This window comes from Choloepus didactylus, chromosome 5 (genome assembly GCF_015220235.1).
Source record: "Choloepus didactylus isolate mChoDid1 chromosome 5, mChoDid1.pri, whole genome shotgun sequence".
NCBI classification, from domain to species: Eukaryota; Metazoa; Chordata; class Mammalia; order Pilosa; family Megalonychidae; genus Choloepus; species Choloepus didactylus.
The window spans coordinates 78842908-78868628 of NC_051311.1; the positions used below are offsets into that span (position 1 = coordinate 78842908).

At 35.5% G+C, this 25721-nt stretch overlaps 1 long non-coding RNA gene across 1 annotated transcript; it reads right to left on the reverse strand.

Moving 5' to 3' along the window:
• Positions 1-1859: 1859 nt before the first annotated feature.
• On the reverse strand, positions 1860-25636 carry LOC119534933. The gene is made up of 3 exons (XR_005217133.1): positions 25552-25636; positions 20156-20283; positions 1860-1918 (listed from the first exon to the last, which is right to left on the reverse strand). It is a non-coding gene; the product is annotated as an uncharacterized LOC119534933 (long non-coding RNA).
• Between the last annotated feature and the right edge of the window lie 85 nt (positions 25637-25721).

A 25721-nucleotide genomic window follows, 5' to 3' on the forward strand; every position in this document is an offset into this window, starting at 1 on the left:
TCTTAGTGTGGGATTGCTAGATCAAATTATAAATACATATGTAGTATAGTTTTTTTTAGATATTTCAAAATCCCTTCCATTGGGTTTGTTCCATTTTGTACTTCTGTCAGAAAATTTGCCAGTCAGTTTCATATGTTTTAAACTTAAGTTATGCCAAATTCTGAAGGGACATACAATTTCAGTCTTATAATTACTCTTCCAGAAAAGATAAATAGAAGTACTGTGTTGGGGGGTCCCCAAGATCATCCTCAGTCTTGACAATTCACTAGAAGGACTCACAGATTATTACAGGTTATTACAGCAAAAGGATACAGATTAAAATAAGCAAAGAGAAAGGCATGCAAGCCAAGTTCAGGAGAAATTTGATGCAAACTTCCAGGTATCCCTTCCCAGTGGAGATATATGGGATACACTTAATTCTCTCAGCAACAATATGTGACAGTACATGCAAAGTGATGCCAACCAGGGAGGCTCACCCTGGCCTTAGCGTCCATGGCTTCTAATATGGTCAGTCACATAGCATGTAAAGTATCTGATCAAATTATACAGCATGACCAAGGCCTCAGGTCATGGTCATTCCAAGGGCTCATTGCTCATCTCCCAGGAACCTGCCAAGAGCCAATCCTGAAAACAGGCCATATGAGGGCATGTGTAGGTGTTGAGCAATCCAGGACAGCTGAGTTAACCATTTTTGCACACAGACCAACCCCCAACTCATTCTAAGAAGTAGAATAACCTAAATAGTAGATTAACCTAGATACTAAAACAAAACATGGCCAATACAATAATGGCACTTACAGGTCAATTTAACCTATGGACATCACATAACTTTCTAAAACAAAACCAAAAGAATCAAAATAAACAAGCAAAAAAACTACAGGCAATATCAGAGAGAAAATAATAGGACAATAAAATTAAGAATGCTGTTCATCAAAAGACATCATAAAGAAGTAGAAAGAAACCTCAAAAACTAGTTGTAACATTTATGCGTATATTTGGTAAAGCAATAGGTGGTAGATTGAACAATGCATCCTGGGCCTGTGGCTGTGAACTCATTTGAAAATGGGATTTTCAGTATTCCTATTAGGATGGGGCCAAATTGAAATCTGGTGGGCTTTAATCTGGTATGACTGAAGTCCTTATAAGCAAAGGAAATTTGAAGAGGAAAATACAAGCCACAGGAAGAAAGAGAAAGAGATTGGTCACCACGTGATGGAGGTAGAGATTGATGGCCAGCAAGCCACCAGCAGGCTACTACAGACTTTGGAGAAGGCATGACCTTGCCAATGCCTTGATTTTGGACTTCTAATATCCAAACTGTTGAGCCAATAGATTCCTGTTGTTTAAGCCAAGTTCTGTGGTATTTATCATAGCAGACCTGGCAAACTAAGAGTAGTATCCACAATATTTGAAGAACTTCTACGTATCAATAACAAAAAGACAAACAATCTAATAGGAAAATTCTTTCACCAATATTTTACCTGACTTACCTAAGTGAAATCTAGGGCTCATTGATAATTTAGATTCCATATGTTATTTCTGTTCTTATCATTCTCATTCAGTTATTCAGTTCTGAAAAATATGAGTCCAGAAGCACTTAGTTAACTTATCCCCTGCCTTTCAAGATTCTGCAAAACATAGGAAACAGAAGTTGCCTTTCAAATTTGAAAAGCAATCATATGGTAATGATTGATGATTAATAGCATACACAAGTTAAATGCTTTCAGAATGATTTCCATTCCTTTGATATTCCTTTTTTTTTTTTTACAGTCAAACCCCTAAGGCATGTGGCCAGATTGAAGGGTAATTGCTCTTCTCCATCCTTTAAATCCTGTTTTTAGAAGTTTCTTCCTTGGGAAATTTGATCTTCTGCTTCCTACCAGTTGTGACTGGAAACAGGGTTCAGTTCATTTCTATCCTGGTTAAAAAAAAAAAAAAAAAATCTATGATCTGTATGTCTCTCCAGTACAATTTCTAGAAACCAAAAACTTTGTGTTCATCTTAGAGAATTTCATCCTTAATTGAATACTGCATTTATCTTACTAGGTGAAGTTTCCAACATTTGGCTATTTCTAGGAGCTTTGATTAGTTGACTTTAAAACATTCTATCAAATTCCTTTTCCAGCACTCTATGAATAAATAATCCATAAGTATCCTTCACTTAGGAATGATTTGGATTGTGTGTATTGGTGCACTTTCTATCCGTGAACAAGGTGGCTTACATAGAACCCCTGAGAGTCCTTGAAGTGCAGGAGCACTTTCTGAGGGCCGGGCTCCTTTGCCTCAGGCAATGTCAGCAAGTCTTTTTTCCTACCGTCTCACACAAATCTTGCTTAAGTCTATTGCTGCCTGCTTTAGCAGCGAGACCTTGCTCACAGGTTATTGGGACAGCAAATTTTCTGTGGTTGAAACCTGCATCTTTCTTGGTCTTACAAAATCAGACAGATTGTCTCTTAGCTATCTATACTTTTCCCTCTGCTATGCAAACTTTGTTCCCTTGGTAACAAGAAGGTACAACTTACACAAATGCATTTTTGGCAATGTATTCTTTCCCTTCTTCTTTTCCGTATATCCCCAAATGCATTCACGTTTATAGCAGATTTCTCCATGAAAAACACGCTTTTTTCCAATATCATGGGTACTAATAGTGATTGGTGCTCACACTTTCTGTCTTAAAATTGCTGCCAATGGTGACTAATTTTCTTTTTCTTTGTATGGTGCTTAGGCTTCTAATAAAGGGTCTAGACTCAGCCTATGTGTTTTTTTTTTTAATGTTGATTTTATCATCCTTTATTTGTTTAATGTAATTTTATTGAGATATATTCACATACCATACAGTCATCCAAAGTGTACAATCAGTTGTTCACAGTATCATCATAGTTGTGCATTCATGACCAGAATCAATTTTTGAACATTTTTCTTACTCCAAAAATTAAAATTAAGTAAAAGTGAAAAAGAACATCCAAAACATCTCATACCCCTCCTCCCCCATTATTCATTTACTTTTTGTCTCCATTTTTCTACTCATCTGTCCATACATTGGATAAAGGGAGTGGGAGCGACAAGGTTTTCACAATTACATGGTCACACCATATAAGCTATATAGTTATAAGATCATCTTCAAGAATCAAGAATACTGGATTGCAATTCAACAATTTCAGGTATTTCCTTCTAGCTATTCCAATACATTATGGGTTGTAGTTGAACAGTTTCAAGTATTTCCTTCTAGCTATTCCAATACATTGAAAACTACAAAGGGATATCTATATAGCACATAAGAATAACCTCCAAAGCGATCTCTTGATTCCATTTGAAATCTCTCAGCCACTGAAACTTTATTTTGTTTCATTTCTCTTCCCCCTTTTGGTCCAGAAGGCTTTCTCAATCCCATGCTGCTGGCTCCAGGCACATCCCCAGGAGTCATGTCCCACATTGCCAGGGAGATTTACACCCCTGGGAATCATGTCCCATGTAGGGTGGAAGGCAATGAGTTTACCTGCAGAGTTGGCTTACAGAGACAGGCCACAACTGAGCAACAAAAGAGGTTCTCTAGGAGAGACTCTTAGGCACAATTATAAACAGGTTTAGCCTCTCCTTGGCAGAAATTAGTTTCATAAAGGCAAGCCGCCAAGATCAAGGGCTCAGTCTACTAAACTGGTAGTCCCCAACATATGCAAGAATATGAGGAATTCTCCAGGTTGGGAAGTTTAATATTACATTTTTCCCCAGTCCCTCAAGGGAGCTTTGCAAATACTTTTTTATTTTCTGCCTAAATTACTCTGGGATGTATTGGAGCTCCACACTAACCTGTACAAACCAACCAGATCTCACCCCCTATTGAAGGTTCCGTGCAATTATGGTGTTTGAATAGACTGACCATATAAGCTAAATTATACACTGTGCTACAGAAAATATAGATTTATAGATTTTGCAGCAAATAAACATCTCTTCCTTTGGTCTCACATAGAAGTTGAAGTTTTAAAACACAGTTAATATTATCCTTTACCCTTTAGTGTGATTTACCTTAGTCCCAACCAAGTCCATTTCATTCGTATCTCTATTTGAAGTCTGGTCTCTTTTTCAGCTTTTTTTAACAGTTTCTGTATGAGTTGATGCCAGCATTTATAGCTGCCTAACTCTGGCGCTGAGTCTCAGGTATCACAGAGATACCTGAAGTTATAGGGACTGACTAGATTATATGCAATCAGATCAGCATCTCAGAATTCAGAAATAACTGTTGCAACTTATACTGGTTTGTATATATTATGTCCCCCAGAAAAAGCCATGTTCTTTGATGTAGTCTTGTGGGGGCAAACATTTTAGTGGGGATTAAGTTGGAATGTTTGGATTAGGTTGTTACCATGGAAATGCACCCACCCAACTGTGGGTGGTAACTCTGATTGTATAATTTCCATGGAGGTGTGGCCCCGCCCATTCAGAATGGGCCTTTATTAGTTTACCAGATCAGTATATAAGCTTAGACAGAAGGTGCAAGCTTGCTACAGCCAAGAGGGACATTTTGAAGAATGCACAGAATCTGAGAGCATAGCTGCAGATGAAGGACAGTTGGAAGATGGCCATTGAAAGCAGACTCTTGCTCCGGAGAAGCTAAGAGAGGACAAACACCCCCAAGAGCACCTGAGAGTGATATTTTGGAGGAACTGCAGCCTAGAGAGGAATTGCAGTTTACAGAGACATTTTGGAGATGGCCTTTGAAAGCAGATGTTTGCTCCAGAGAAGCTAAGAGAGAACAAACACCCCAAGAGCAACTGAGAGTGACATTTTGGAGAGAAGCTGAAGCCTAGAGAGGAATGTCCTGGAAGAAAGCCATTTTGAAACCAGAACTCTGGAGCAGACACCAGCCACATGCCTTCCCAGCTAACAGAGGTTTTCTGGACACCATTGGCCATCCTCCAGTGAAGGTACCCGATTGTTGATGCATTACCTTGGACACTTTATGGCCTTAAGACTGTAACTGTATAACCCAATAAACCCTCTTTTTTAAAAGCCAATCCATTTCTGGTGTTTTGCATTCCAGCAGCATTAGCAAACTAGAACACAACTCATGATTGGATATGACTACTGTAGGAGCTTACAATCTAGGAACCTTTATAATAAGCCTCCTGATAACCTATGCTCTCAGATTCAATTCTCAGAGCCTATGTGTTCTTGCTTATAATCATCTTTTCCAGAAAAGTTTTCAATTAATAACAGAATTAATTTATTACCGTCTAGAATCAATTATGTATTTAATACTAAAATAGCAAATGGATTCTGTTTTCCTCCCTCTACTTTCTCTCAAAGGCAGAGATTCTATCTATTTTTATAACTTCATTTATAGACTCCACAAAAGTATGTGTCCTTTCTCCTCTGACTCTAACAGTCTCCTCAACTTGTTTTCTGTACTGATCTTTAATTCGATTTATTGAATCATACTGGACTCCTGCCATATGAGATGCCATCACCTTATACTGAACATCTGTATACCAACCCATGGTCTCTCCCTGATCCACTTCAATCAATTCCCTCTTTACTATCACTGTCAGTTATACCATCTGTGGTGGATGTCTCCCACATGCCCCCCACAAAGAAATGTTCAACTACTAATCCCCTGTTCTGTGGGTTGTAAACTTATTTGTAGGTGGGGTCTTCAAAGATCTTATTCACATCAGGTCAAACTAAATAGAGTGTAACTCAGATCATTAGAGCAAAGGAAATTTGAAGAGGACAGTACAAGCCACAGGAAGAAAAGAAAGGGACAGATTGCCATGCAATGAATGCAGAAATTGACTGCCAGCAAGCCACCACCAGAATGCATAGACTTTGGAGAAGACACAGCCTGCCAATGCCTAAATTTTGGACTTCTATTCTCCAAACTCTTGAGCCAATAAGTTCCTGTTGTTTAAGCCAACCAGTTCTGTGGTATTTGTCATACTAAGACAGAGCAGTTTTGGAAGAACTTCTACATATCTTGGAGATAGACTCTGAGGAAGTGATATTTGAGCAGATATCTGATAAAGTGAGGGAGAATTTTATGTAATTACTTGAAGAATATTCAATGCTGAGGGAAGAGCAAGTGTATAGTCCCTGAGAAGCAAATAATCTTTATTTGTATGATAGAAAGATGGATAGAACAATCAGAATGATCAAGAAACAGAATGGTAAGGAATCCAGTTGGAGAAATAGTCATGCAGATAGGATAATGAAGACTCCTTTAAGAGAGAGTGAGAGTCTTTTATTTTATTCTAAGTATACGGAAATAGATCAGAAGGTGGGGGAAGTAACATGATTACATTTCATACAGATAACCCTGATAGCAATGTGCAGAAATGACTATAGAGAAGCAAGAAAGAACAATGAGAAGAGTTAGGGAACTATGGAAAAAATCCAAATAAGAGATGACAGTGGTTTGGATTTGGGGAGTACTGATGGAGTTGATGAGAAAGGGTCAGGTTCCAAATATATATTTGAAAATAATGCTGACAGCAGATCAATGCTATGTTACCTAATAGATAATTGATAAAAAATGGTAAGTCACATTTTCAATGTCTTATCAAGATAAAGGAACAGAGACCTAATTTATCCTCTTGCCTTATATACCAAGAGAATTGCATGAAATAAATTAGATAACAATTTCAAGGCTTTGCATGTCATGCAATGCATGAATGTGATCCCCAAACAAAGAAAAAAAATAAGGTGAGCCCTTAATTTCACTGGAGGCAGTTCCTAAGCAGCAATACATGAAAACACCTAAACAGTGTCCAGATAGCTCATTTCATTGACGAATAACTTTGGAAATCTGCAATATAGACTGCTAGAGAGGAGGGAGCAACACAGAAAAAGAGCTCTAAATTCTCAGAAGGATACCCTCTAGTTTTTGCTTGGGTATTGAACTGCAAATGTAAAAGAGGAACTACCTGAGTTTTGGGAAAGAACCACAGGAAAACAATTCCAGGAGCTCACACAAGGATGAGAGTAGTTCATATTTTTGGTCTGACTGGAAAGACATTGAAAAATATGGACTATCAGATAAAATCTTCAAAAGTATATCATCTTAGTTGTGGTGCTAAAGTAGTCAAACACTAAAGACAACTCTGAACCTGCCCTAAAAAGCCTAAAAGCAACCCTTTTAAATATTCATCTGACTTTAAGGAATTTAATCCCATGACAAAACAAAACCCAACTCTATTTAATAGTTGATCACAAGATAAAATTCTCAATGTCTAACAAAAATTCACAACAAGCAGGAAAATATGACCCATCACCAAGAGAAAAAAAATCAATCAATAATACTAATACAGAAATTAGAGACATGATGGAAATACCAGAAAAGGTTGCTAAAGAGCTACTATTGCTGATGTCATCAACATGGCAATGTAAGACAGCCCCTGGAAAAATCATCTCTCAGAATCAGATAATAAAAGGACAAATCTTTCTTACTTAGAACTCTGGAGAATGATAGATACTGGAGAAGGATTCCACAAACACTGAAGTGAAGAAAAAGAAAAAGAATCTCCTAGAACACTTAGCAAATGTCTGTCCTGGACTTGTCAGTCTGCACCACCCCCTTCACTCAGTCCCATGCAGCTTGGGAGTCACATAGAAGCAGCATGGCCCAGGTCCATCCAGCCATGGAGGCAAACTATAGAGTCACTCACAGGAGAAGTTAGAATCCCACACATATCCAGGCACAGTGGCCCAAGTCCTCAGAGACCCTGGGCAGAGCACAAGTCACTGTGTCATGCTGTGTGCTGCATACAAAAGGACACGATGTAGGGTGGGGGATGAAAACCATGAAAGAACTGTAGGCAAGAGATATGTGCACTCAATCTATGTTCTGTTGGCTACACAACCTAACCACAGAACAGACTTTTCTGGATTGACTCACTTTCTGGATTAACCCATCTGGCTCCATGGGGAAGGAAGCCCTAATGAGTAAGAAAACAGAGCCAAAAAAGCCTGACAGCAAAAAAGGGGGGAAGATTGACCTGCTATAAGACAGAATAGGGTCCCAGAGTTGAAAAGTGTAAGGAAAAGGAGTAAAACTGAGTGAGGGAAAGAATTTAAACAAATAATAGAAACTGGGGAGAAAATTCTACACACACACAAAACAAACAGAAAAGATCGAGATTCCTGGAGAAAGAACAGAGGGAAGCTTTTAACTGGAGGTGAAACAATTGCACAAAAAATTGCAATCTTAAAAATTGTACTGCATATCCAGGGTAAGAATGAGAAGAAGAGCTGAGAAAATCTGAAAAGTTAAACATGGGCTACTCTAAAGGTCCAGAATAAGTTGGACAAAGCATGAAAAAAGTCTTAACACAAAGTCAATCAACAAACAATCTCTAGAAAAGAGAGAAAAACTGACCTTTATAGTTAACTCATTAAGATAATCTGAAGCCTAGACATCAGCAAAAAAGTATGGCTCAGTCAGGAGAACAAATTAATTCTTCAGAGGAGACACAGAGTTTGGAACAACTAATCAAAGAAGTTCAAACAAATCTCCTAAGTCAATTCAAGGAGATGAAGGAAAATATTGACATAGAGTTAAAAGATATTAAGAATGCAATGCATAAGCATAAAGAAAAATTTATGAGTACAAAAATAAATATAACAGAAATTATGGGAATGAAAGTTACAGCAAACCTATTACTAATAAGGAGATTAATCAGACACTCCCAACAAAGAAAAGCCAAGGAACAGATTGTTTCACAGGGGAATTCTACCAAACATTCCAAGAAGAGTTAACCTTTCTTCCCCAAAGGAGTTCATCAGGAAGGTCACATGACAAACTACACAATGGGAGAAAATATTTGGAAACCATATACACAAAAAATTTTTGATATCCAGAATATATAAAGAAGTTCTTCAACTTAACAAAAGACAAACAGCCCAATTTAAAAATTGGCAAAAGATTTGAACAGACACCTCTCTAAAGAAGATATACAAATGGCCAGAAAGCACATGAAAAGATGCTCAACATCATTAGCCATCAGGGAACTGCAAATCGAAACCACAATGGTTATCATTTCACACCCATTAAGATGGCTGCTATTACAAAAAGTAAAAGAAAACAACAAAGATTGTAAAGGATGCAGAGAAATAGGAACACTCATGCATTGCTCATGGCAATGTAGAATGGTGCAGCCACTGCAGAAAACAGTTTGGTAGTTCCTCAGAAAGCTATGTATAGAACTATCATATCACCCAAAAATCCCACGACTAGGTATATACGCTAAGGAATCAAAAGCAGGTGCTCAAACAGATATTTACACACTGCTGTTAATAGCAGCATTATTCATAAATGCCAAAAGATGGAAATAACCTAAGTGTCCATCAACCAATGACTGGATAAAAAAAAAAAAAGTGCGATATGCATACAATGGAATATTATTCAGCCATAAAAAGGTATCAAGTCCTGATACATATGACAACATGGGTAAACCTTGAAGACATCAGGTTGATTGAAATAAGCCAGACAAAAAAAGGACTAATTTTGTATTATCTCACCAATTTGAAACAATTAGAATAAGAAAACTCCTTAAGTCAGAATCTAGAATGTAGGTTATAAGGGGATGGGATGGGGACATGTAATGGGAAGTTAAGGTTTAAAATGTAAAGGGTTCCTATTTGGAATGAAAGAAGTATTTTGTTAATGGATGGTGGTGATGGCAACACAACACTGTGAATGTAATTAACATCACTGAAATATATATCTGAACATGATTACAAGGGAAAATCTTATGTTATATATACGGTAACAGAATAAAAGACTTAAAAAATACGTGGAACTATACTACACAGTGAACCCTAAGTTAAACCATGAACTTTAATTAATAGTACAATTATAAAAATGTGCTATTGTCAATTGTAAGAAATGTTCCACACCAATGCAAGGTGTTGGATGTGGGGTGGTATATGAGAATCCTGTATTTTATGCATGACTGTCCTGAAACCCACAAATTCTTTAATTAAAAAAATAAATCATTAACAAAAGCAAAAGTTGGTTCTTTGAAAAGCTCAATAAAATTGAAAAACCCTTAGCTAGAATGGCAAAGAAAAAAAGAGAGAAGACACAAATAAATAAAATCAGGAATGAGAGGGGGTCATTACTACTGACCCGGCAGAAATAAAAAGGACCATAAGAAGATACCATGAACAACTATATACCACAAAGTTAGACAGCCTAGATGAAATGGACAAATCTCTAGAAACACACAAACAGCTTACACTGACTCTAGAAGATATAGAAGATCTCAAAAACCAACTACAAATAAAGAGATAGAACAGTCATCAAACACTTCCGAACAAAGAAAAGTCCAGCACTTCATGGCTTCAAAGGTAAATTCTACCAATCATTGCAAGAAAACTTAACTCCAATTCTGCTCAAACTCTTCCAAATATTGTACAGCAAGGAACACTACCTAATACCAGTGTCAACCTAATGCCAAAACCAGATAAAGATGCTACAAAAAAGAGAATTTAGTCCAATTACTCTTACGAATATAGACGAAAAAATCCTCAGCAAAATATTTGCAAATCAATTCAACAGCACATTAAAAGAATTATGCACCACTGTCAATTTGGTTTTACCCCAGGAATGCATGGATGATTCAGCAGAAGAAAATCAACTGATGTAATACAGCATATTAACAAAACAAAGGGAAAAGGGCACATGCTCATCTCAATTGATGTAGAAAAGGCATTTGACAAAATCCAGCATCCTTTCTTGATAAAAACACTTCAAAAAATAGGAATTGAAGGAAACTTCCTCAACATGGTAAAGAGCATTTAAGAAAAGCCCACAGCTAACATCATTATCAATGGAGAGAAACTAACAGCTTTCCTTCTAAGATCTGGAATAAGACAAGTATGCCACTGACACCCCTGTTTTTCAATACTGTACTGTGAGTTCTAGTCAGAGCAGTCAGGCAAGAAAAAGAAATAAAAGGCATCCAAATTGGAAAGGAAGAAGTAAAACTTTCACTATTGGCAGATGGCATAACCCTATATATATGAAGTTCCCCCCAAAAATCTATAACAAAGCTACTAGAGTTAATAAAAGAATTCTACAAAGAGGTGCGGTGGAAGATCAACACGCAAAAATCAAAAGTGTTTCTATACAGTAGTAATGTGCAATCTGAAGAGGAAATCAAGAAAAAATTCATTTACAGTAGCAACTAAAGGAATAACATACCTAGGAATAAATTTAACAAAGGATGTAAAGGACTTGTACACAAAAAACTACAAAATAATGCTAAAAGAAATCAGAGAAGAACTAAATAAATGGAAGGACATACCGTGTTCATGGATTGGGTGACTAAATATTGTTAAGATATCAATTCTACCCCAAATGATTTACAGACCAGTCAAAATTCCACAGTCTACTTTGCAGAAATGGAAAGCCAATTTTATAATTTATTTGGAGGGTAAGGGATCCTGAATGGCCAAAAACATCTTGAAAAGGAAGAATGAAGTTGGAGAACTCACACATCCCAACTTTAAAGCTTATTACAAAGCTACAGTGGTTGAAACATCATGGCACTACCACAAGGATAGACCAATGGAATCGAATTAAGAGTTCAAAAGTAGATTATCAAATCTATAGCCAACCAATTTTTGACAAGGCTGCCAGTTCCACTCAATTGGGAAAGAATAGTCTAACAACTGGTGCTGGGAGAACTGGCTATCCATATCCAAAAGAATGAAGGAGGACTCCTATCATACACTGCATAAAAAAAGAACTCAAAATGGAATCTTTTATCTCTGGTAACGTTTAGAAAGATATAGCTTCCTCTGGAACAAATGGCAGGTTTATTTTTATTCTTGGAAGATATAGTGTCATGCTTTAGAGCAAAGCAAAGGCAAGCTTTCTGTTCTTTATAAAGAATTGTATTTCCCTAAGATCAGTGTTTCCTCTCCTGTAATGCAGCCCACTTACTGTGTAGGAATCATCTGGTCTTCTTCACATTACCCTGGGGTTCAGGGAACTACTGGCAAATCCTGATATGCTGCCTACTGCTATTTTTCTGCCTACTGTTATTTTTGCAGGTAATAAATTGTCCTTCATTTTTAGCCCAGGAGTCTATGTCTTCTACCAGAAAACATGAAACTATGGTGGGCTAACTTGTTAGTTTACAAGTAGGATAGAATCTTAGACCCTTCACAGATATTGACAATTTGGGGGATCAAAGATGGGAAGTTGACACAAACATGGCAACTAACTGTCTTCTGGGTGGTGGGAGTGGGGGACTTTCTCACCAATTTGCTGGTTAGCTTCAGGTCCACTTTTTTGTAACAGCTAGTACTAAGGCTCATCCTGAGTGAGCAAGATTCTGCCCCCTCTAATGCAGCTGTCACAGAAACAGATAATTACCCTAAGAAAGAAAGGAGAGAAATGCATAATATAGAATATAGAATAATATAGAATATAGGTAAGAATATGGGTAAGTTGTTAGAATTTTGGCTGGTCAGGGGACAGGGTACATAATGCATGTTAAGAAAGAATGGCAACAGCTGAGGTGTCTTATAGCTTAGTCCTTCTGTTGTCTCTCATGCTAGCATTTGAGCCACTTAGAGACGACAGTAAAAGTTCTCAGCACTTTCTGCAGTCAGTTCTGATTGCTGTAAGGGAGCTTTGACCTTCTTGGGAAGATTTCAGACACACTGCCATGGGAAACCTCATGGAGGTGGAGAGTGCAACAACACAGGCCCTCGGGAGGAAACACCTCAGATCTTAAGAGGGAGGAAACTGGGAAGGGATTTCTTATTTTCCATGGAGCCTTACTCACAAGGAAAATGTCCTGGCACTGTACTCCAAATCTATAATAAGTGGCTTAAATTTAATTGACTGCTGTGTTTGCCATTCCTAGCCAAATATCTCTGACCATGATTTGATAACCATTCCCCTTAACCCTACCAAAAAGTCTACCATAATTAATAAGGGAAGGTCTGAGCTCCTGTACCTCCCATGCAAAGCTCCTGTCACTTCCTCTGGTCTTCCCTATAGATTAACTTAGTCATTCCATGAGACAGATGAATGCCACGTGTCTGGTAATATAGACAAATGGGGCATATTAGATTGACAGCCCTCAGATGTTCCTTCCAGAAATAACAGCACGTTCAATTATTCAAACTGGACTTGGAACCTAAGATCTATCAATTGGCCTGGATACCACAGGAGAAACACTATCAGCCTGTGCCCTCTGACTAACATATATCCCTCTTTGCAGGGTTGGGGAGTAAAAACTCTAAACAGCCCCTGCAATCCCATACCTAGGTATTTATCAAGATAAATGAAAAAATAATATACATACAATGACTGGCACAAGAATGCTCATAGGAGCTTTATTCATAATGGCCAAAACATAACAGCCCAAATATTCATGGTGTATGGATAAACAAGTTGTGGTATAACTACTACAAAAGAATAAAAACCAGCAATTAAAAGGAACAATCTAATACGTGCAACAACATATATGAATCTCAAAAGAACCGTGCTACATGAAAGAAGCCAGAAACTACAGACTACATACCATGTGATTCAATTAATATGAAATCCTAGAAATAGCAAAGCTATAGTGAACAAAACGGAACAGTGCTTGCCAAGGGTTGGACCTGGGGGAGAAGACTGACTGCAAGGTGATATAAGGGAACTTTCAGTGTGATGGAAATGTTCTATGTTATGATTCTGGTGGAGGCTAGATGACTGTCAAAACTCACAAATCGAATTGTACATTATGATTGGTGAATTTAATTAGATGTAAAGTATAACTGTAAAGCCAATTAAAAAAGAATAAAAAATAGCAAGGCTATCAGTCAAAAAAGAAACTCATAGATCAAATAAACAGTTTGACATTTAAAAACATACTTGACAACTTTTATTTTGACTGACAATTTTTTCTGATTGATGTCTGGTTTTAGGACTGATTTGACTCTTCATCAGTCAAACTTCTTAAACAGGTTTGTGCATGTGCACATGACCTTCATACAGAATGATCCTTTCTAATGTATGCCTGAGGTTGCTAAGTTATGGATGACTACATGTAAATGAAGGACATAATTAAAAAAAAAAAATTTGACAGAGGGTACTAAAGTTTAAAGGGAAAGTTAATATCCATTTTTGTTCTTACCTCAGTCTCATTCAGTTTCAAAGGATATAAAAATTTTGATACTGTCAACTAATAAATTTTGGTTAGAAACTGAGTTATCACATATAGACACAGGATTGAAAATACATTAATATTTAAATATCTAATTACAAATTAGCATCTGAAAAACCCTTTGCAGAAACTGTTTCTCACCTTAGAAACATTCTTTTTTTAAAACATTTTTTTTTTATTTTGAAATATAACACATATACAGAAAAGTGATAAATTTCAACATTTTAACAGGTAATTATGGAACAAACCTCAAAGTATAATACGGGTTACAGTTCCACAATTTCAGGTATTTCCTTCTGCCTGTTCTAATAGACTAGAAAGTAAAAAGAAATGTCTATATAATGATTCAGTAGTCATAATCATTTGCTAAATCCTAACTTTTCTGTTATAATTCTTTCCTCTCATTTGATCATTTTCTCCGTCTTCAGGGATATTTGGGCAATGACCACTCTAAATTCCTCATGTTGAAAAGGGGTGTTGACATTATGGGGTAGGGGAATGCAAGTGGTTGATATTTTGGGAGAGACTGGTACCTCTAAGTTTCAGGGCTTATCTGGCATGAGATCAATCTGGGCATTTTAAGTTTCTGGGAAATAAACTAAGTAAAACTTTCATAGAATCTTAGATAGAGCCCTGGGTTTTCTTTAGGGTTTTCAGAAATACTGTAGGTTGGGACTTGACTTACTGTGACAATTTATAATATTTGGCTGACGGTTGCATAAGAGTAACTTCCAGAATGACCTCTCAACTCTATTTAAAATATGTTAGCCACTGAAACCTTATTTTGTTACATTTCTTTTCCCCCTTTTGGTCAAGAAGGCATTGTCATTCCCATGATGCCAGAGCCAGGCTCATCCCTGGGAGTCATGTCCCACATTGCCAGGGCAACTTACATCCCTAAAAGTCATGTCCCACATGGGGGGGGGGGGGGAATGTAATGAGTTTATTTGCAGAGTTTGGTTTAGAAAGAAAGAGGCCACATCTGAGCAACAAAAGAGGTTCTCTGGGGATGAAACTTAGGCATGTTTATAAGTAGGTTTAGCTTCAACATTACATTAAAATAACAGATACAACCAGCCTCACATAAAACAAAACCCAAAACACCCCATATCCCTTACCCCTTCCAATTATTTACCCCTATTACTTATGTGGTCCTAGTAAGGTATTGCTGTTAAATATAGGCCATAGCATGCAATAGGTAATGTTTTCCTGTATACCACTCTATTATTAACTCTTTGTACAAGTGACATACATTTGAAGTAGTTCTTGCAAGAACTTATTTACATTTGTGGTGAGATACATGACTTTAGACAACCCCTTTCAATCATATTCACCTTCAGTAGGCACTATTACTTAAAATCCCAATAATAAACTATCATAAACTCTATCCATTCCCAAACATTTAAGATCAACCTTGTTAACAAATCTGTACAAAATAGATAAACACTCCCCCTTCTCTAGCTTCTGTCTATCTCTAGGTCCCCTATATTCTACATTTTAAGACCCTGAGTTTGTATTTTCTAGGTGGTTCATATTAGTGAAATTATACAATATCTCTCCTTTTGTGCCTGGCTTATTTCACTCAGCATTTTTTCTTCAAGTTTCATCCATGATGTCACATACTTCAGGACCTCACTCCTTCTTACTGCTGCATAATATTCCATCATAAGAAACATTGATTTTTAAAATGCATAAACTCCTTCTTCGTTTTCATATTAAGAGCAGAGTTTGCGTCACTGATTTTGAAGGAGTCCAGGTGTCAGTTGATGTTGAGTTTGCCTAGATTTGTAGAAAGAGAGGAGTAGATTCCAGATATATTTTGATAGAGAGTTTGAAGAATTTGCTGAAGTTTGGATGAGTGTAACTGAAGAACTGGATGAATGGTGGCTTTGTTTTCTGAATCAGAGAACTGTTGGGAGGTCAGAGGTTTGTTTGGACATCTTGAGTTTGAGATGCCTCTTAATACCTAAGTGGAGAGCTCAGAAAGTCTCTTAAAATATCAAGTCTGTTATTCAGGAGAGAGCTGGCAACTGGAACTGTAAGTTTGAAAGTTCTCAGTGTATAGATGAACATAGCTTAATGACACAGGATCAAATAAGATCACCCAGGGAGCAAGTGTAGATAGAAAAGAGAGGAGTGTTAAGGGCTAATCCCTCAAGAATTCTAACTTTAAGAGATCAGGAAGAGAAAGAGAAGCCAATAAAAGAGACTGAGAACTAACTTGCCAAGTATACAAAAAATCAGAAGTGTGGAGTTCTGGAAATCCACAGTAAAAAATAATGTTAAGGAGGGAGTGATCAATCTGCAAGCACTGCTTAATGTTCAGGCAAGATATACACAAAATATTGACATATTAATTTTTCCAGATCAAGATCATTATTGACTTCATAAAGGAAGTTTCATTGGAGTGGTTGGAATGAAAACCTGAGTGCAATTGTTTCCAGAGAAACTGTAGTAAATCGACTCCCTCCAAAAATCCCAATACAGCTCCATGATAAGGAGTTTTTAAAGCTATAAAATCAAAACAGTCAGACAGACAGGAGAGAAGACAACAACAATGGAATTTTAGAAACTAAAGAGCAGATGGAGGATTGATAACTGAATTAGAAGACCTTGATGCCAAAACCCACGCCAATATTGGGAAAAGCTGATTGAAGTTATAATTTACAGTGGTTAAAGGGCTTAGCACCTGCAAATGGGGTGAAAGGTGGAGGTAATATTAGAATACTGTAGTATAAGAAAGCTGTTGGAGACTTTGTTAAATCCCTATCCCCTCTCCTTTTACCCTGACTGAAGACTGAATGTCTATTCCGAGAAGATACTAAAACAGATGGGTTTACAAGTACAACTGAAAGCATCAATTGACCATTTGCCTACTAAATGCTAAGTGGAGACACTCTCAACTCTTTCCTTCACTCAGCTCCCAGAACGCTTCCACACTTAACCCTTACCTTCCAAGGTGATGCTTGGAAGACCCTTTTCTGCAGAATAGACCAGCCCAAAAGAAAACACCTAAAAATAATAACAATGGGGTTGGTCACAAACAAATGCCCTCATGCCTTAGATCTTTCTTTAGGAAGTGCCTCCACCTCTGCTTACCCCACATACACACACATACTCAGAATTTATGACTAGCTCTGTAAACCTACACTCAGGATCAGACACCAATAATTAACTAAACATCCAAGGAAAGTCTCTAACAAGATAGAAATACAAACAGCATAATAAAGCAACTTGAAGGAAACAAAGACCATGCAAGAAGAAAAACTGATGATAAAAAATGCGACTTATTAATATCTTTAGACAAGAAAGAGAATTTCACGTATGCATGAAATAAAAAAGCATTCAGAAAATAAAAAAGAGGTCTTGGAAAATAAAAATGCTATAAAGAAAGTTTTAAAATTCAGTAAAAGTGTTGGAAGATAAAGTTTTATAAAGAAGACATAAAAATGGTCACATCCAAAGGATCAGGCATCAGAGTACCTCACATTTCTCAACAGCAACACTGAATAGTGAAATCTGCTTCAATTCTGAAAAAAAAATTATTTCCAACCTAGCATTCTACCAATCAAGCAATCAGTAGAGTAAAGATATTTTCAGACATGCAACTTCTCAAAATACTAACCAATATTCATCCTTTCTGAAGAAGCTCCTAGAAGATATGTTCCAAGAAAAAGGGAGACATAGGTTACAGGAAATGGGAGACCTCGGGAGGATGGTGAATGGAGACTGTAAGATAACAGCTTATAAAGAGCAGTTCATATAAGAACTGTGTGATCCAAGAATATGATGGGTTAATATTTGTCTTCCCCAAGATCCTTATTGTCATTATTTCATCTTTTTTAACCTGTGGTGAGCAAGTAAGTGCAAGTTAGCAAAGTTTAGATTTTTATCTGTTCTTGTCCTGTTCATGTGTGCAGAAGAAATCCTTCCCCCCCTTCCCACCAGGCTTAGATAGGACACTAAGTTTCTCCACCGATGTGTCCCACTTTGAACTACTCCCAAGCTCAATGATATATATATATATATATATATATATATATATATATATATATGTATATTCTATCAAATTGGTATCTATAAAAATCGACATATCTGTATTTCAAAATACAGTGAAAAATGACCATAATACACAATGTGGTCCTAAAGTGCTTTCTGAATCATCACAGAGTAAATTGTGTTCAAAGTTTTACTGAATTTGTTATTAGTAAATATTTGCTTAATAATTATGTTCTGTAATTTTATAATACTTATTTCAATCTAATTTTTTAAAATATCATGTCTAATTATCTTTTGAAATTGTTCAAATATTTTTGAAATCATGAAATTGCCTTCATAATCAGTTGAAGCAACATTCAGCAACTTTTTTATTTGTTTTTGTATTTTGTTTTCGACCAGAATACCACTACATCTTATTTAAAACCTCAAACACTCAACTTATTTACAAACTTTAAACCCTAATTGTGAGTAGAGTAGATCTTTGGCTGTTTCCAAAACTCATGTGCATTCTAAAGACAGGATGATTTTTCACCTTTAGTATCACTGAAAAATGTACTAAGGAATCACTGAATAATTCCAAAGAAGAAATTAAAGTATTTTTTGAGAAATGGCAGCATTGTTAGAAAGGTGGCATATTCTCATAAAATTATGTTAAAGTGTGACCACACATGTTGTGTGCATTTCTAGCTTTTTGGCTGTCACCTTACTTTATAGTCATCTTTGTGTGTATATACATTTTAATAACTAATTCATTCCAAGAGCCTATGAAGAAAAACTTTCAAAGTTGTCTATTGAAGTTTTGTCTATTGTATTTGTGATTCATTGCTGTAATTAGCTGTTTTGTTCGTTGTCATTTTTTTCTCTCTTTAATATTCTCAGGATTTTCCTTGTCTTATTTTGTGGTGACTTAAAATCAGAAATGATAGATATGATGCTAGGAAAATTACTTAATCTTCCCAAGACTTATGTTTCTTAAGTAAAATTAGGAGTCATATAGTTTAGATGCCATCTCTTTATTTTCAGAAAACAAGGGCATAATTTTGGAGTTTTAGTACTGTAACTCAATTTTTTTCCAAATTTCTCTAAGTAAAACTCTATATTATACAGATTATACTAATGGTAGGCTTTTTATCTATCTGGATCCATTATCTGTGAAACACCATTTTTTGTCTGATATTTCAATGTGTTTTAAATAAGTTTTTAATAATCCAACCAGTTTTTCTATAAGAAAAAAAATATTTTTAATTAATAAAAATCCTATTTTTCCAAAAACAGAAAAAAAGATCAATATACCCTATAAAATAGGACAGGAAAAAGCAATGGTTTTCATAGTTGAGTTATTGATTGAATTGTGTTCTGCAAAAAGATAATGTTGAAGTCCTGACACTCCACCCCATGAACGTGAACTGATTTGGAACTAGGGTCCTTGCAGATGCAATTAATTCAGATAAGGCTAAACTGGATTAAGGTGGGCCCTACTCCGATATGATTGGCATTTTTAAAAAGAGGAAATTTGGACACAGACACAGACAGACGCCAGGCAGAAGGCTTTGTGAAGATAGAGGAGGCAGAGATTGAAGTGGCACATCTGCAAACCAAGGAGCATCAAGGATTGCAGGCAAATCCCAGAAGCTAGAAGAGGCAAGGAAGGATTCTGCCCTACAGATTTCAGGTGGAGGATGGCCCTGGTGGTACCTTAATGTCAGACTTCTGGCTCCTAGAACTGTGAGAGAAGAAGAAGTCTGTTGTTTTAAGCCACCTAGTTTATAGTAATTTGTTAGGGCAGCTCTAAGAAACTAAGACAGGATGGAAGCATGGTTTCACATGAATTATGGTCCAACATAAGAAGCAAGGCAGAACAGAAGCAATATGGAGAAGTGTGAAGACTTTGCAGATAGGCGGGTATGAGTTCCTTATCCTATCTTTGCCAGATAGTCCCTGTTTGCCTGCATTCTCCATTTCCTCATTGGTAAAACTTGTATTATAATACTCACCTTACATATTTATCTGCACTTTGTGTGCCAGGAAGTCAGCAGTATCTGGCACCAATGAGTAAGTTAGGACTGTTGGTGTTATAATTAATTAATTCTTCATACGGAATCCATATGTCCATATCCTTCTCCTGCACATGGAATTGAACATTTAAAAAAGTGAACAAGGAAAAAATATAAACCAAAACTGATCCAAAATACCAAAATTGCTTAATGGATTTGCTGTGCTTGCAGTGTCCATGGCAAAAATGAGGCTAAGTATTTGAAACTCTTAATTATTCTATAGATCATATTAAATAAGAGGTATTAGGTCGAATGTTGGACGTAAATAATATTTCTGTAATTTATTTAATTATTATATTTTCAGTCTTTACTAGGAATTTAAATTTCAACCTCAATCATGAACTGGTTACTAGAAGTATTAAATCCAGTTTTTCATAAATAGTATTCATTTTCAGAGTTTAAAAAAGTTCTTACAACACTTTAGAGATGAAAGGACCTCAAGAGAACAATTTATATATATATATATATATATATATATATATATATATATGTTATATGAATATATACTAATAGTAAATTTATATGACATATATACATATATGTGACATATATGTAAGTATGTGACTTATATGACTTACATGTCATATACTAGAAATATATATATATCCCATATATGTCACAGAGGTATTATCTTATTAGTTGAAGATACCTTGTTTTACAACTATTCTACATTTTTATATGAGTATTTTATTTCTAAGACATATTATAATCCTTTCTTACATAAAAGAATACAACCACTGATTCTAAAGGAAAAAAGATGTAATCACTGGATATTTAATATCAGCTCCCCCAAGAATTTGGAAAATGCATTCACTTCAAAAACCCTAATAATCAAAAAGATACAAAGTAAAACAACCATGAGAAGTCATTTTTAAATATATAAGGTATAAGCTGGTTGTTTGCATATTGTCCACACCTCCAAATCCACCCTTCTATTTCTGAGGCTGAAAGTCTGCAAACAGCTGCCTCTTGGTTAGGCAACTAAAGAAAACACTAGAAAGATATTGAAAGGAAGGGAAGAAGGGGCTTCTATTTCCCCATGGACTTGCTCTCTCCCTGTCAGCATGACCCCAGCAGCAGCAGTTCAAACCAGTAGTGACAATAGGTTTTGTTCTCCAGCCTCTTTCAGTACTTCTTCACCAGACTCATCACATCCCCAGAAGTACCAGCAGAAGCTGATGGTCTGAACCCAAGGTCTGCAGAGCCTTTCCTCTGAGGGTTTGGATAAACCCAATCTCTTCCCTATTGCTTTCCCAACCCTAGAAGTGGCAGCTACTTCCTACAGTTATTAACTCCCTATTATCTCAGTATCCCCATTTTGCTCTCTCAGCCTTTTAACTTCTGTGTAATGAATTGCATAGAATAAACTCCCTCCTTTAACAGGTACAGAGTAGCTGTAGTAAAACAAATTCACACATGACTTGCTGGGGTCAGTGTGCATTTATGCAAAATCTTCTGTAAGCAATTTTGCAACACTTGTCAAGAGTCAGTATAATGATCAATCACTTCGATTTAGTAATCCTACATGTATCAGTCAACTTTTGTGGCAGTAACAAGCAAACCACAAATCACTGTGGCCTACAACAATAACCTTGATTTCTTTTCACATTATAGGATGTTTGTGTAGGCTATAGCTTTGCTTCCATGTGCAGGGCTGCTCTACATGTGTTCTTAAACTGAGACAAAGGCTGAGAGAGGAACCCTTTTCCAGGACCTACTATTATTATGAAGAAGTGCTAAGCTGAAACACATACTCTGTTAAGTCTCATAACTCTCTTAACTCTCATAACTAGCACAGTTACTTTAACTCTTATTTCAATGCCCCAAACAATTCACATAAACAACCCTGACTAGGAGGTAAGAAATTTTATCCCACTTATAATAATGTTCTTCAAGTTACACTATAAAGGTGTGGATATATAATCCATCTACAAGAAAGGAGCAGATAGTTAGAAACAATAATACATTCTGCCACACTATTTTTGGTAATTTTCCCTAGAATTTAGGCCAGTTCTAAATAACTCAAAGGCTGAAAAAAAATTATTCACAAGGATGTTCAAAGCAGCATTAATTATATTAAACAATTTACAAACATTCAATAAGATGCTACAGGCTATGCAAATTTTAGTTCAGTAACAAGATGGCATATTCTGCAACTCTTAAAAATGGCAATGTAGCTGGACACAAAATGATTGGAAAGTCATTGTATAAAAACTACATTTAACTAAATATGACTGTAACTACATAATATATTCTGCATATAGACAATGGGTGACTAGAAAGAAACTGAAAAATGAAAATGAAGGATGAATAAAGGATGTGCTGGGTGATATGGTTGGAGATTTTTATTTCCTTTGTTATTAAAAAAATGATTGCAGTAAATATAAATAGAATGGTAACTTTAATCTCATATTTTAAGGAAGTAAATTCCTTCAAAGAGACTGAGGTTGTAGATTTGCTGTATAATATATATACATTGGAACAAAAATTAATGTGCTTTCAAGGTGAATTCTAGTATAGAAAATTCTATTTTGTAATATTCCAGTATATTCCAGTATAGAATATTCCAGTATAGAAAATTGGTGGGATTCCCTTTTTACTTGAATTCAGAGAAATAAAGTGACAGGTTCTAAACAGCAATCTTTTCCTTTAATCAATAAAAATGGAATTTAATTAAATGCGTTCAGTATTTTCCAGTTGAAACCTATAGTCAAATTGAGTGTTTTGTCATGTGGTTAGTGTGGCCATATATGTGCTAATTGCTGGTAAGAGGAAGACAGCCCCTGCCCTTCAGATGATTCAGTGAAATTAATTTTTCCTGTTTTTGAGCAAAATCTCTGCACAACTTTTGCTTTAATTCCTTGTATCCAGATTTACAATAGATTGCTCTTCTTTTAGATTTTGTTTAAGGAAATACCTTTAAATCCTCTTTATCAGGGTGAAGTGAGGTAAAGTAAGTAATGACAAACTCCTAATAAAAAACAGAACTGGCTTCTTTTTACAAAGTACCCTACCTTTTGAACAGATTATATTCCCCTGATTCAATATATTGAGACTGCTTGCTGTATACATACAGAATTTATTGAAACAGTACATTTATTTTAGCAATGGCATATTAATAGTTCTTTACCTATTCTTTTATCATGCCAATATTTTTCACAAGATAATATTGAAATTATTAAAATCTACCAAGAACCTACCAATAAAATATAAAAAAAAAGTCAAGTTTTTTACAAAATAGGGGAGTTGTCTTTAATACTACAATAAATGATTCTTGTCAAAGTTTTGTCAAGTTTAAATATTCTAAATATGATATCACACATTTATTCTTATCTTACCAATAAAGGGATACATTATACATTGCTAATTTGCTGGAGTCATTTAATTCTCTCACATTACCAGGAATATATTGGTAAATTACCACATCCAATTTTCTAAATGGTCCTCCAAGGGCCTGAGTTAACACAACTACAAATATTCCTGTTCTATCCAAAGGATCAGACATATAGTTACTTTTGTTTGTTTGTTTTGATTAGGAAGAAAACCTCAACATTATTGGTTCATTGTTATAATTAACAATTGGCTATGTTTACCCATAAAGTTATTGAATAGAATCACTGTACAAAATAGCCCTAATTTGTTGGAATCCATATCTTATTCTACACCCTACTCACAAAATTTTAACTATCTGATTCATTAATGTTTTCCCAGAATTGTTATGGGGAACTATATGTGGTGAATTTAATCCTCATTCAAGTAAAGCTATTTACCATGATCCAAAAAGAACTGATTGTTATTGTTTGAGTCAGTAAAAAGAAATCCCAAGGGTCGTTTTTACTGTGCATATTAAATACGTGATTTTATTTATCATTACATTCCATCTGTATTTCTAAATAAATTTTCAAAATACTTTCCTTTATTTTTCAATATAACCAATAACTATCCTCAATATTTTACTTTCACAAAATAATACACCAGTTCACAAGTTGTATCAAATAAAAATCTACATCATGATAAAACATATGAAAACTTATAACAGGAATCTAAATCTAATGCATATTCCAAAAATTGCAAAATCTAAATCAGACATTACTTATTTTAAAACTTACCTTCCTCATTATTAAGAGAAAATAAATGGGAAAAATATCTAAACCTGAAACAATTGCATATATTTTCCTGGCAAAAGCATCACTTGTGTGTAAGTGAAAGTTTTCAACTAACATTCTTACCCAAACTTTTTCTTGGCTTAGATATTCTCATAACAACAAAATTTTTAAGGGTATAAAAACTAAATTCGTACTAGGCCAGAATAAAAGCAAGTCCACTTTCTAAAAATAATTCAGTAAATATCATTAGTTGGGAATATAACTTCTTCTGTTTCTTAACAATTCCAACTTGTGCATATTTGTTTTCATTTAATTTTGCATTTGTTTGTTTTAACAGAGAGCCTCATTAACAGTACATTATTGTTCTCAGATACAATAAAGTATCTCAGAATTATTTCATTATGAACTTGTAACAGATTTCTTGAGTGTTGGCCTAATAGCCAAGAATTCTCTAGAAGAAATAGACAACCACTCTGAATTAGGCTAGAGTAGACATTAGCAACTCTTGGTCTTGTTGTGGGACAGTTCAGTAATAGTTTTATGCAAGAGCAATGGCTTTACCTGATTCTATACTTAGAAGATGCATTTTTACAAAAAAAATATAATTTTCAAAATAAAATGTGGTTTCATCAAAAACAGTAGAATAGGGGTTAGCAAAGTATGGTGCTCTGGCCCTGGCCAACACCTGTATTCAAAAATAAACTTTTATCATAACACAGTCATGCTCATTCATGTCTGTATTATCAATAACTGTTTGTACACTAGAAAGGTAGAGTTGTGCAGTTGCAACAGAGGCCTCATGGTCCACAAAGCCAAAAATATCACTATCTGGCCCTTCACATAAAATATTTGCTGACCTCTGCATTGGAACTACATCAGCTCTTAGGAATGTGATTAGTGCACTTAAGCTTATTAAGTAATTTTGCTGGTTAGAGATCAAAGCAGTTGAATGCATATTTGCCAACAAATATTCTTTTGATATAATGCATATCCCAAGAAGGCAAACCAGAAGTATGAGATTTGGAATTGGAATTAATGAATCCCCAAGAAATAATGAATGTAATTACAGAATGTGATTCATGGAGAACTTTTAAAAACATTAAATGTAATTAATATTGCTGAATTGCACCCTTGAAAGTGGTTAAAATGGGAAATTTTGAGTTGTATTTATTTCACTACAATAAAAAGTAGAAAAGAAAAAAAAATAACAGAATCTCTCTTCTCCTTTACCTGAAGGTAGGAGACTAAGCAGGTTGGCCTCTTGAAGCTCCACAGGTTATGAGTCTGTAATTCTCAGCATGGCCAAGGACTTTTGCTTTCCGCCCAGTCAAAAATGTTTCTGAAATCCCAGAAAATGATTCTAAATGTAAAATAACTGGCATTCTTAAAAGTAAACACAG